This window comes from Melanotaenia boesemani, chromosome 13 (genome assembly GCF_017639745.1).
Source record: "Melanotaenia boesemani isolate fMelBoe1 chromosome 13, fMelBoe1.pri, whole genome shotgun sequence".
NCBI lineage: Eukaryota > Metazoa > Chordata > Actinopteri > Atheriniformes > Melanotaeniidae > Melanotaenia > Melanotaenia boesemani.
The window spans coordinates 10,627,347-10,638,681 of NC_055694.1; positions in this window are offsets into that span (position 1 = coordinate 10,627,347).

Here is an 11,335-nt window from a genome sequence, read left to right on the forward strand (position 1 = left end):
GAGTTAAATGATTGATATAAAAAAAAAAATGGCTGTGATTCTTCTTTGTTTACAGATTAGTTATTTATTATTTCAGAATTACTGAAGGCCATAAATACAATATGTCAGAAGTACACGTATTTGGAAAATCCATTTGTCAATTTATTTAATTACTTAGAAAGACCTGTTAGTTAGTCCATTATCTTTAGGGAAAGAGATAGAGAGAATCCTCACAACATATCAAAATTCATATCTGGTGAGTTGGTGACTAATGACGAGGTGAGAGGCTTATTGCCCTTTATTAATTCCTTGATAGCATTTAAGCTTGATCCTGTTTTAGGAGGTAATGCTTTTAATTATGTATCAATAGCTGCACAGGGTCCCTCTGGTCTTTATATTTCCACTCACAGCTCTATAACTATTGAGCCAGAATGATATCTGGTTATTTCAAATGGTCAGAAAAAATCCACATAGAGAATTATTTTTAATCTTGTTGTTAAAAAGCTTTCTTCAATCCAGTTTGATTGACATTCATTAAAGCACCTTGTTAAAACAAGACTATGAAAACTATTTTAAAAAAGGCATATTTGATGAGAGAGTGGAGTGAAAATAATGCTAAAACGTTATTGTGTTTCATTTTACTGAACAATGATGTAAAACATGGCTGACATATACTCTAAGTTTGCAAAGCAGCAACTTTATTGACACACGTGTAAACAGCAGACCTATACTTATACATTGTAGAGTTATTGTATGAGTGTGTGTGTGTGTGTGTGTGTGTGTGTGTGTGTGTGTGTGTGTGTGTGTGTGTGTGTGTGTGTGTGTGTGTGTGTGTGTGTGTGTGTGTGTGTTCAGGGACAGTGTGCTGCAGCTCAAACCATTATTAAGCCCAGGGAGGGGGCCTTTCTTTTTCTTCTTTTTCTTTTTTTCAGGCTCCTTCTCCCACAACATCTGAAAAAATACTTTAAACACATGTTTTATCATTGAAAATTCTAATTGTGTATTAACAGTGATATACCAGAGGATACTACTTAATGATTTTCAAAAAACCATGGATTTGTGGAACTCACATCCCTCAGCAATTTAATCTATGTTAGCAATGTTACATCTGGGAGGGGGTTAATTGCCACTTAGCATCATGGATTATTCAAGGTCCTGACACCCCAACCTCCCTAATAAGCGGCTTCTAACAGGCAGTTACATCTCACTTCAGATGGAAGAGACTGTTCTAGACCAACCACTAATGCCATGGAAAATTCATCCCAGACCTTGCAATGAGAAAGACAAAAATATACAATTTATGTCCTGCTTTGCTCTTTTGCTCCAATCAATATAAACTGGGATGCATCAAATAAAGAAAAATTTTTCTGTCATGAAAAATCTCACTCACCAAGACTTTTGAAAAACGAAGTAACCCCATTTATGAATCAATAATGGCCTCTGCTGGTGAAAATTGTGTATTGCAACCTGCGTGTTGTTGTCAGTGCAGATTCTAAGAAAACAGTTTGTGTCTCTGAAAAAAAAATTCTCCTTCTATATGTTTAATGCATTTATTAATCAGTTAACAATAGACTTATAACCTTCAGATTTGATGTCCCTACCAATAACAAAAGACATCAAATAAAATCATTAGCGTATTTCAAATTTGATTGTTAGGTTTCAGATACTCCCAGGTTTAATTCATTCAGGTGAGCAAAAGGGGATTTCCAGTTACTCCTCAGGGTGTGGCATGTCTCTGTGTCTGTGTGTGTGCTCTAGTGTATGCACATGTATATTTGTGTTTGTGTGTATGTGTCTGTGTTGGGCCTGTTTCTCTTTCAGCTTTATCAGTGCTGGCTTCCTCTTTGAAACTGTGTTGTCTCAGTTTTCTGCAGCATATTCTCTGATGTGGTTTGTGAGTCATACTGTGGTGAATATACACATTTGCGCATGCACACAGACAGAGTGACAAACACATGCATTCACTTTTACACACACATTGTTCCTGGTCAGTAGTAAGTACTTCCCAGCTTGGAAACGTTACAGATGTAAAACACAGCGTGCAGGATTTTCTCTGGGTAAATGATAAAAAGCCAAACTTCAGCGACAGATCAGAAAAAAGTTCAATTCTTCACACCAGGCAGTAAAGTGAAAGCCCTCCAACTTTATTAAAAATATCACATTGTGCTATGTGGGGAAATTCTGGGGGTCACCATGGCAACAGACATCGAAGTGCCACGTGTACATTGGTGTGCACCTGCCTGCCAGCATTCCAACTTGTGCCTCCAAGCTTTCCTGTTAGACACTGTGTACATGCTAAATGTAGCAGGAGGGAGAGGTGACAGAAGTGATGCCTTTGTTCTCAAAAAGAGCTGCACACAGCTCTATCAAGGTGTTAATTAGCTGTTTGGAGGCTTAAAAATTTTCAGAATTTTGCTTGCTTTAGCTGTGAGTTACACAATCTTTAGTGAGAAACAGATTTTTGTGTGATATATTTGAATGCTATATTGTGAACAACAGCTTTTAAAGCAGCAATGTAAAATAGATGCAACCACAGTGCTCATTACTTTCTTTGTTCTTGCCGGCACATCTACCTGAATGTGCATCTACCTGAATGTCATCAAACTTTCTGGAAGCACTGAATTTATTGTGTTACTTGCTTTGTGACCTCACTTTTTGCTTCTGTCTAATTTTGCAGCAAATTCAGCTTATACTTAAATCAGTTAACCCTTAAATTTATAAGCACAGAAGTTCTTCGACTGTGTCGTGAGTATCATGCTCTCAGCAAGGGAGCCGTGAATGCATGTGCTTGGAGGGATCAGTTTTGGGTTAACATGTGGATTTCTGATGTTAGTTTCACCTCGGTGTGCACTGTTTTTCAGTGTCTAAATAAGATCTAGTGACTCATGTGGAGAAAACCGGCAACCTGGATTGAGTGAGTGACAGTATCGGTTTGACTTGTCATGCCTCTGATATATAGTTACAAGCTTTGTGTTTTCATATGGACATTAGTCATTGCAAGATAAGCAAACTGCAAAAAAGAAAATGGTTGAAGTGACCCGTGAATATAGAGGCCAACCATATTATGTGTTTCCTGTCTGTTGAAATGTCACATCATGCTTGTGTGAAATAATGTATTTTGTAAGTCATTTTAAGAAAGCCACATAATGGGGTATTGCAAAAGGAGGTTGTGTTATAGATACAACTTTAGTTGTGAATGCATTACTACCATACTTTTTCTGAAAAATATTTAAATATATCCATTGACACATCAGTGTTTTTTTAGCTGGGGTGTAATGAAAAGATCTGAAAGTGTCAACATGTTACTTGGTCCACATGACTTTATTATTCATGTGTAAGATTGTCTCCCTGGGACTTGTGTGTGTATCAGTTCACTTTAAGAAATTAAACAGCATTTTTTATGAGTATAATCACGGAATACTTGAATGTGTGTTTGTTCATATGTGTGAATGTATGTATGTGAGTCATGCACCACTATCCAACCCTGCAGTCTTCGAGTTCTGACGCCCATCTTTGAGCTCCTCTACTGCTCACTGAACTCAGTGAACCTTCTGCTGTTTACACTCTCCCCCTCCTCCTGCTTGCTCTGTCTCTATTTATCTCACACACACACACTCCCATGTTCATCTATTCTCCCACAGTCTCTGTTGCATTTTCCCTCCATCTCCCTACAGTACATCACTCATGCTCACACTCTCTTCCTGTCTTGTGTTTTCAGTCTTTTCTGTTGCAACCATTTTCCATCTCTCTTTATTACTTGTTGTATCTACCTCTATAGATTAAGAATTATTCCAACTCAGACAGTCTGTCTCATAACAGTTCAGACACACTCAGGGTCTCTCATTTACAATATGGATGTATTAAGGTTACCTTCTTCGATGTGAAGATGTACAGTATAAAAAATAGAGAAAGGACAGAGAAGATATTTTATTGTTTTCAGACATTTAAACGTTACACAACAAGTGGACCTGATGATTGTTTTACCATAGATACCATGTCATCACTACTGTCCTCCTCCTCCACATCCTCATGGTCTCGGTGCCATCATCACTGCCATCATCACTGCCTTCCAAGAACAAACATGCAATCACTCCAGGTTGCAGAAAGTCGAGCAGCTGCTGTGTTGTCAGCCTTCCGTTGCCCACACCCAGCCCCTTCTGTTCATTCCAACTTTCTCCAACAGCATACTGGTACACATGTGTCTTCTTTTTGTGTGTGTTTGTGTGCACGTGTGTACGTGTGTGTGTGTGTGTGTGTGTGTGTGTGTGTGTGTGTGTGTGTGTGTGTGTGTGTGTGTGTGTGTGCACGTGTGTGAGTGTGTGAGGGTGTAGGTGTGTGTATGCCTGCATTAGCAAATCTATTTTTTTCATGAATGAGGGTACAAGTGTGTACAGAGGCCATGCACAGTGGGTGGAGAGGTCCATGACAGGAGCACTTGTCAGCTTCTAGTCAGTGTGAGGCAACATTTTTGTCTATATCTAGTTGATATTCAGTAACTGTAATTATATCATCTTTGGCCCCAAGCTCTAAATTCTTCTCTTAAAATTCTCCAATGCATTGTGGAACTGAAACATGCTATTAATAATCCCACTTGAGCGCATGTGAGTGAGTGTGAGTTGGAAACAGCTTGAAAGTCCATTGAGCTGTGTAGAGGAGGTAAGCAGAATGTGCATCACACATTGCGTGCACCTCAAAAGACCACATCTCGATGTGCCAGAGAACAGTTTGTCTCTGTGAGTGTGGATATTTTAAAAGTGCATGAATGTGTATAAGGTACAGTAGGTAGTGTGTGAATGTGTGAAGAGTGTGAGGATTGCTATGGGAATTATGCATTCAACGTGTCACGGGGTTCATTTCCATATGAAAAAACCTAGAGTTTCACTGCCTCTTGAGCTGCAGTCATGTATTAAACATTCATGATTGCCACTTTGCCACATGCCTGTTGCGTGGTCACAAATGAGGCTGCTCGTGAATGATGCTAATCAGTAGGATTTATTGTTATTCATCATACTGTGGAGCTTTTCCTCCTCGAGAAGGAGCAGCTTTCTTGGCAGCCTTTCTTCATTTGGTGGCCCACATTGGGAACCCCATGCCTAGTCACAGATAAAACAGATAAACTGTAAATGGCTAATCGGGTATCAAACCAGCGGAGAGGAAAAAGTGCCTTCACTCCGTGTCTCATTCATTATTCACATGCAGCAAATGAAGTTGGTACAATGGGAGCAATCAATTATGGATGAGAGAAGGTAGGAGGGTAGGAGAGAGATAGATGAAGGGGGATTGAGAGAGGCCTACCTTGCATGCAGCACAGCTTTAGCATGCCTCTGAGAATCACAGAGATTCTTTGCAACCTGCATGCACAGAGCTGCTCAGGTAATGGACACTGAAGGCCCATGAGCCTCAGTCGAGTGCACCTTTCACACCACAGCAATAACAACGGCTTGACAACAGCTCACAGTCCTTTTTAGTTCACCTGTGTGTGCACTTGAACTTTTCTTTAGGCCGCTGCACTCACAGAGTCATAGCGAAACTGCATTTGGGCTTTTCACAAATGTAAAGCAACAGTCATAGCGTTCCTTCAATAGGCTACAACATGTTGTGAAACCAGGATACAAAATTGGTCAAGATGCAGCCTTTTTAAACACTCGTAGTTTTCAATCTCTTCTGTGTTTGAGTCACACGGGCTTTATGTCTTTCCTCCTCACTCCCAGTAACAACAGTATATGTTACACATATCAGACCACAAACAGATTTGCTAAGATAAATCTAGTAGTAATTCTGAAAATAACATAGCTTTAACACACAAAGAAGCATTTTTGGTGTTTGGTGTTTTGGTATTCTTGGTGTCAGTCAGTGCAAATTGTTGCACTTGCTGAATGACGCTTTGTATCTATCAATACTGTATACTTTCGGAATCAGTGACATAGTAATGTTGAAACTAAGCGTAAAGCACTCACTTTGATCACATATTAAACTTTTGGGACTTTCCTGGACAATCATGTGGCCTATTACCTCTTATCTGATGTTCATCTTTGTCTATGTCAATTAGTCATAGACGCAGTTTCACAACTCCAACATGTGCCACTATATACAAATACATATCAACTGTGGGGCTGTCCCATCCATTTACATACAAATTAGAAATAAAGCATTACCAAGACTTGTTTTATAATGCAGAGTTCTCTCTGTGTTTTCTCATTCAAAGCTGCCCCCAGCTTTGAATGCAGCTGTTTTTAGATAGCCTCCCCTGTTGTGATTAAAAAGTCTTGCGTGTGAAGTGTCTCTGTATCACCTCACTATTCGTTAAATGTCAGATATTAGCTCCTGGAAACCACTCTGTTTGTGCCGTCTGTATTTGGCGTTTGTGTCCTGATACGTGTGTGTATGTGTGTGTGTGGGCAGAGAGGCTGTTTGATGTGAGTCAGATCCAAACCCAGCCTGGTTTCTCTCACATGTGTGTGGGACGCATCCAGATGGCTCTGCAGGACTGCACAAATGTCACTCTGATAACGAAAAAACAGGGCCTGTTGAAATACAGGTAGCTGCGCCGTGGAGCAAACTTTTACACACTTACACTCTCGAAGTGGAAAAAGTCAAATGCAGAGAAATAGCAATGACTGCAAAAGAATTTATATCACATTAACAAGCATACAAAAACAAATATATGAGAAACAAACTTAAAAACTAATAACATTTGCAGACACAATCATAAACTAACTCACAACCATTGGTGCAGGGGTCCACTTGTTCTCTGACCATTTGATCTGCACAGAAACAATTCATTATTAAAATCATGGCTGATTCTTGTCTTTGGCAAGATATGATGATTGCATTATTATTCATGCACTGGCATGTGCAAAACGATTACTTCACCTCCATCCCTGTTTTGTCCTTGTAGGTCACCACAGGTCAATACAGTTGCCATGGGAACAGGAAACAAGAAGGAAAAAATCTGGGGAGCATTGAACAGTGACACCTTGCTATGTCTCCGTCAGACTCGATTGAGTTGCACATCAAGTGTGAAAGCAGGAGTGAGAAGTTGTTGTTTATTTAATTTTTTTACGAGTCACACGTGTGGCCCGTCGAGCCCACTCAAATGTCTCACTCTTCCTTTCTTCTCTTTCTCTCTCTTGCATAAAAACCCATTTTCACACTTAGCCTTGTAGACACTTGCTCACACATATTTTCATTGTCTGCATCACTTTGCCCAGTGGCTTTCTAACACATATAATCCTGCTACATTGAGCAGCAGAGCACAGGTGCAGCCTTGCATGTGTGAGTGAGATAGTATTTGTTATTCCTGTTCTCCAACTGCTATGACCCAAAGTAACTATTGCACCTACAGCCAACCCTCCAGCAGATCAGTCGGCCTCATGAGGCTGCTGCACCTGTTTGTCTAGCACACACATAGGCACTTTTCATACAAGCACACAGTAACAAACACTTTCTCACTGACACCATCAGGATCTAAGGCTTGTGCTGTGAGTGTGTCTGTGTGTGGTGTGGAGTGGATGGTGTTGCTGTTGTATCAAACACTGTCCATTGCTGGCAGCAAATTTCCTCTGAGGTGATCTGTTATAGTGACAGGACAGCAAGTATTTTTAGCCAGAGAGAAAGGACAAATAATGAAGCAGGAAAGGGAGAGGGAGACAACAAGGGGGGTGAGGAACGGGGAGGAAAGACAGAGGAGGGAAGTGAGAATGATAAAGAGCAATGGGAGGAGTGAAATCTGAGGGTAAACCAAAACCACCTGGATGTTGCTGACTTGCTGCTTTTGTTTTTAGAGCACAGTCTATATACATCACGTTACTTATGCACACTTGCATACCCACGCAAACTGCACTTTCAAACATGCTCTCATTTAAATGCTGCTAAAAAGATGGTGCTGCTTTATCACAACTGAAGCATTCTTTTCATAGTTTGAAACATGATTTAATTTGGTTATAGTGATGGTTAGAATTTTTGTCTGATAAATCAACTATTTCAGCCAGTCTGTACTGTCTGGATAACAGTACATTTGCATTATCTAAATAGAACTGAAAACAGATACAATAACATCATATTAAATAATATTTTATTTCATTTCATTAAATTATTTAAACAAAGTGTGCATATCATATTTTTTATGTAGAATATTTCTTATTTTTGAAGCATTTCTGAAAAAAAAGATGCATCTCCATTTTGCTTTGGTGGGACTCCAGGTGGGTGTCCAAACAGAAAGCAGTGAAGTATTCAAGGGGACACAAAGCAGCAGCCACTCTGTGGTGTGGCCCGACTCAGTCATTGTTTAAAGCTTTGTATACAAGTGGAAGGGCTGGAGAGATGTGTTCCCTTGCTTTGTTTTGGTAAGCAGTCAACGTGCAAAGTTCTGGATGAGTTGTAGCCTTGCAACAAACTTTTAGTAGGACCACTGAGATAGGTATTGCTCTGATATTACTGAAATTAAGGCATGAGTCTTTTTTTAACCTCTCCTTGTGAATCAGTGAAGCCCAAATATTCTTAATGTCTCTGAGATTAATAAAACCATTTATATTTGCACATGAACAAAAGTCAAGCTGTGAATATCTTTTTAGACAACAAATAAATAATCAGAAATTTTTAAACATATAGTGGGAGGGATGTTACAGTGGACAGGTTTGATTTGGTTGTCTGACTCACAGATGAATAAGACATCTGAGCACAGCAACATCCTGAGCCATCTTTAAATCTCTAACAGGAGCTCCTGGAGAAATTTCACACAGTAGCAAGGAGAACATGCAGAAACTTGACCATTTACAAAAGATATTTTGAACAATAATTTCAGCTCTAATGTTATTTTATTATTTACTAATCTCTGTGTTCATTCCATTTTAACATTAACTAATGTAAACATGCCTAAATTTTATTGAATTAATCACAGTTTTTGGAACTATAACATGGTTAAAATAACAAATTAAATAAAAGTTTTTCAGCACTCATTTGCTTTAATGAACAAGTACATAGTGGAAAAAATACAACTAAAAGGACGAAGTCTAACACAGAGTTCTTCTTTTTACTTCCCCTTTTTCTCAATGGAATTCTTTACAAGAGTAAGACTTTGGGTTTTGGTTTCGTTGTCATGGCAGCAGTCAGCTTTGGCTTTAAAGTGTTGGTTAAAATTGTCCAAAGTGAGCAGAGTGGTGGTCAGGACATCTTAGGTCTGCACACCGAAGTCAAGAGACCTCTGCATGGTACAATGTCCTCTCTCTCTTATACACACACATACACACTTTATCTCTCTCACTGGTTTGTTCCCTGAGTCAGCACTCTGCCTCAGCTCCAGTTTCTCTATCCTGGTCTGCCTCTACCCGCCAGCCTGCGGGACACTATTAGGACATCATTGTGTGTGTGTGTCTGTCAGTGTCTATGTGAGCCCATGCTTGTGTGAGGTAGTGTGTGTGCCTTTGTGGGAGAGAGCTACTGTTGCATTTACGTGGTCAGGTCCTTTCACCATCTTATGCAATACGATATTTTTCACTTTGCGAGTAACCCTGGATATTTCTGTCAGCTCAACCGAATCCGCTATTGTACCAGCACACTATAAAAGATGCACGTCTCCTCTTGCTGTTCCAAAACACTCCCAGTGGGTTTTGCATGCTGTTGTGAGTGTGTGAGTGTGTGTGTGTGTGTGTGTATGTGTGTGTGTATGTGTGTGTGTAGATCCTCTGGATACTACTAGTTCTGCTAACATGGCCCTAAAATAGCAAAGCAGAGAGGTGTGAAGTAAAAAAGGAAAGGACACTTTAGTAGAGGAGTAACTGACACTGGGTGAGTCACTTTCACACACAGACACACACACACACACACACACACACACACACACACACACACACACACACACACACACACACACACACACAACACGGCTTGTTCATCCAAGCACAAACATGCATACAGAATATAGCAACATAGCGTGTAACATGCGCAGAGTTGTGAAACTGTCATTCATGGGCTTTGTCACTGCAGAGTGTGTATATGTGGAAAGAATCACAGGTTCATGTATTAATACCATGTGACTGGCTCACAGTATTATTTTGTTTGCAAATTACAAATGAAAGATTTCCCCCAGCTTTGGAGTAGGTACTACCTCATCAAATCAGGCACCTTTTTTCCTTAATGGCTCAGAGCCATTTATAAGTCTTCACAAACTTCTGAGCTCTTTTGACCTGAACACAATCAGAAACAGCTGTATAGCGAGGTGCTAAGTTTCCTGTGAACGCTCAATTGAAGGGTCAGCAGGGTCACATTTTACCCAGAAAGATCCTTACACACCTGCTGTGTATTATCGGCTTGTCAGAGTGTGTTTGACTGCATGACAGCCCCCCAATTAGTCTATTTGTGCTCAGTCCAGTCAGTTTTACACGTCTTTAATGCATTTATGCATGAGCATCACTACTGATACTTCACCTCACAATTTAATTCTTTATTTTAGTATGCCGGAAGATCCTATTTGAACTGAGCTATTAAAAGAAATGCTGGGATTGTGATATGATTGTTTCAATGTATATGACTGTATGTTTCTGTTAGTAAAGTGATTTGTCATCACTGCCTCATTGAGTCAGCATTATTGTCCGTGAATTGAAGAACAGAATGCTTTAGGATGCATAACTCAAAGTTGCGAATAGGAAGAGGCTTTTTTTTTTTTTTTTTTTTTTTTTTATTCTTTTTTGCATAACCTTCATTTTTGAATGTTTACTCAGCGATAAGGGTGATGTTTTTTCCAAGTTCTATTTACGCCCATCTTTAAAGGATGTTGTAGCATGAATGCAGAAGTGAGAATGGGAGAGAGAGAAGGAGAGAGGAAATGATACTAAGATGTTTGGTCGACACACTGCCTAATGATCACAAGAGCAAGAGAGGCACGCATGAATATGAGTGCACACAGAGACACACACCATGTGATCTCTCGATTAGTGCTGTAGTCACTCCCTCCCACTCTCTCTGGTCGTTTGATCAAAATCTCCCTCCCACTCCTGAGCTCCAGTCATACAGAAACTTTGAAAAGATAATGCTTGCTTGACATTAAATCATTGATGACCTTTGCTGAAATAACTCAGATATTCAGTGGAGACATTTGGTGTAAAAATGTATCTCTTTATATATATATATATATATATATATATATTATACCTGTAAAAATGTCTTGAAGTATCATTAAATGTTCAAAGGCCATGTTTGCGATTACTCAAAATCTTGTCTTTAGAGCTTTGCCTTTTTATTTGGCTTGGCTGAAGTTAAATTTAACTTCTTAGCCCTTTACCATTTCGAGATAAATTTGTATTTAAACTGCATTTCCCAGCTGCTCCTTTGTTTTTCTTTCTGCATATATATTGTGCTA